A 3,179-nucleotide genomic window follows, 5' to 3' on the forward strand; every position below is an offset into this window, starting at 1 on the left:
GTTTTGTTATAAATAAATGAAAATATTTAAACATTATCTTGTCCCATAGTTAACCCCGAAAGATAAAGGAAGTTGTAGATGGAAAAAGAATGGAATCCAGAGGTGGTCACAAAAAATGAATCGCAGCATTCTTTCCCTGTTAAAAATTCCCCATTGAAAATACCCATTAAAATTCCTTATAGGGAATTGGCAATGGGGACTACCATTCCCTATAGGGACTGTAATTCCCCATTGAAAATACCCATTAAAATTCCTTATAGGGAATTGGCAATGGGGACTACCATTCCCTATAGGGACACCCATTCCCTATAGGGACACCCATTCCCTATAGGGACACCTATTCCCTATAGGGATAGCTATTCCCTATAGGGACTGTAACTCCCTAATAAAACAGAATGAATAAAAACAATTGTTCCATTGATATGAATTTAATGCTAAATTAAACATTTTTACATTGTATAACATAAATTTGTTGACAGGCTTGCTACTCTTTAACAATACAAAAGGTTAAAGAGGGCAAGATTTGGGGTAAAACTGTACAAACTATGCAATTCCAACTATGGTTATACACATAATTTTAAAATGTATGTTGGAAATGATGAATTAAACAATATTCCTGTTAATACAAAGGTAGTATTGGATTTGATGGCCGCGTATAATCTTCTAAACAAAGGATATTAATTGTATGTTGATAATTGGTATAATTCGCCAGATTTGTTTTACAAGTTACACACCTTAGGAACTAATGTACTGTACTTTGTGATCTAAATGCAAAAATATGCCTAAAGATAGAGACGAATTAAAACTCCAAAAAGGTGAAGCCATATCATATTGCAGTAATAACATTACTGCAAATGGAAGGACAAGAAGGATATGTTACAATAATGAACACCAGGCATTCCTTGGAGTGTACAGATACCAAAAAAGTAAAGGTAAAAGGATGGCAAAACGTGTAGTGTGCTTGGAGAAAAAGATAAGAAGAGAATCCACATGGTAGTATGATGTGTGCAAAAAGCCACTATGTTTGGAACATTTCAAGCCCTAAAGAATTATCTCCAATTATGTAAAGTATTTAATTTAATTTTGAATGCTTTTATTTTTGCACACAGTAAACCATAGTTGGTAGCATATACTTCAAGCAAATGAAAGAGCAAGTAACTATTAACAAAATATCAAAATTTGGACCGAATTGGTTAACAAATACCACTTCAAATGTCTCATACAAACCAATATTACAATTGTGTTCAAATTCTTTCAAAGTTCGTGGTGTTTGGGGTCGATCAGGGGATTGATGTGAATGGTATGCGAGTATTACAAAGGCTGACAGGGAATGAACAATCAATATCTTAGCTGGTAGCATTTGCATCCATCATCAGTCTGGATAGACATGTGAAGTATTATTTGCTACTTTTCAGTAGCTTCTTCCTTTGGTATTTAACCATGTCACAACTTTTGGTGGCAAATGCCTTTGTGATAACTTGCTTTAGTCTAGTTGGTATATCCCTTTTCAGGTTGTCATCCTGACTCCAGACTCTCTCCATTGTCCCTGCAAATAAATATAGAATATTAGTAATAAAAACAAGGTTATATCATTAGCTATGAACCTATCCTGCAGGAAATCTACCTATTTATTACATTTACACATGGCATCTTGCAAGCATATTTATGCACTCCCACTCTAACGCATTCATATTTATGTGCATGCATCAACGTGGCGAACAAATTGCTAGGCTCAACTTCCTAACAAATATCTATTCTGTGCTCAACAAACAGGTTATTTTTTTATAAATATTTATATATACCCGTTAACTGCGTAAGGAACACCGGGGTAAGTGGAACCCCTAACATAAATAGTTGACATTTCAATAGAATTGAATTGACATTCAATTTTAGTAACATTCTATAGCAATTGATAACAATATAACTCTTTAAGACTTTCATTGCATTTTAGGCATTTGTGAAAAATGTACTCAAGTACAAATCAATACCTAAATGATAATGATCGGAGAGATTTAAATTGCGATGGCAATGTTTTGAACAGCTAATTAATTACTATAATTCTTCGACATAATATCTTCCCGATGGTTATTCATTTTTCAAGAAAATACCCTTCGTATACGAGCTAATTGAGATTGATAATTTAATGCCATAACGAACTGGATGCCATAATGGACTGCTAACAAAGTGGATTCTTCTGCGAGAACCCTGATATTTCAACTTAATCGGTCTTAATGGATTGTATTTTTACTATGGCCGAGAAAGGAAAGATCATGCTAAATTGTAATTACACTGTGAACATAGTAATTAATAATCTTAAATACTTATTGGAATGAAATTAGCGGTCCATTAATCGTATCAATACATACAAATGTTCGGTGATTTACTAACGAATAGAAAAAATGTTTCATTTACTTACATGGTCAGCTCAGCGGAGATGTGTTGATGCCTTTTTGCCAGTCTTCACTGCGAAACACGGATTATTTTCCTCTTCCATTGCGTACTTCAACGTAAATTTGCTTGTAAAAGAGGATTCTACAGCACAACTAAATTCGCAAAGTCACAAAACGGTCACAAAATACAGTAACTACGATTGTAAACAATTCATTTGCAATGGCTCTTGGGTCACTGGTATGCAAGATGGCCGCCGGTCGTTGTGGCGCTAGTTTCCAAATACGATATTTAATCCGTTATATTAAAAAATAATTTCGTAATATAATGGGCAAAATATGTAACTAAGGTATTTTAAACGCCAAATATATATTTCCCATAGCTACTAAAAGTTGTGAAAATACTTGGCATTCCCCATTCAAAACATGAGAGATTTTCATTCCCCATTGAAAACCCATAAGAGATATTCATTCCCCATTGAGTACCCACAGGGACAATATATTCCCCATTGAGTACCCATAGGGACAATATATTCCCCATTGAGTACCCATAGGGACAATATATTCCCCATTGAAATTTAATGGGGAATATCATTCCCTATAGGTTTTTTCAATGGGGACTAATGGGTAATTTTTAACAGGGTTGATTTTATTCTGCGCCGTTGCTTGCTTTTCAAAAAAAAGTTGAGTCACAATAGAGGAATGTTCCGCGACCTTTGATTTGGAAATTATGGAGATAAGAATGGACATGTGTGGATCAGCAATTTCCATTTAGTTGGTTGTCAGGATAAA

At 34.4% G+C, this 3,179-nt stretch overlaps 1 long non-coding RNA gene across 1 annotated transcript; it reads right to left on the reverse strand.

Annotated features, from left to right (window-relative positions):
- Window positions 1-412: 412 nt before the first annotated feature.
- LOC124160569 lies at window positions 413-2,702 on the reverse strand. Its single transcript, XR_006865196.1, has 2 exons — window positions 2,417-2,702; window positions 413-1,546 (listed from the first exon to the last, which is right to left on the reverse strand). It is a non-coding gene; the product is annotated as an uncharacterized LOC124160569 (long non-coding RNA).
- Window positions 2,703-3,179: the final 477 nt, after the last annotated feature.

The sequence above is a fragment of the Ischnura elegans genome, chromosome 6 (assembly GCF_921293095.1).
Source record: "Ischnura elegans chromosome 6, ioIscEleg1.1, whole genome shotgun sequence".
Classification (NCBI taxonomy): Eukaryota; Metazoa; Arthropoda; class Insecta; order Odonata; family Coenagrionidae; genus Ischnura; species Ischnura elegans.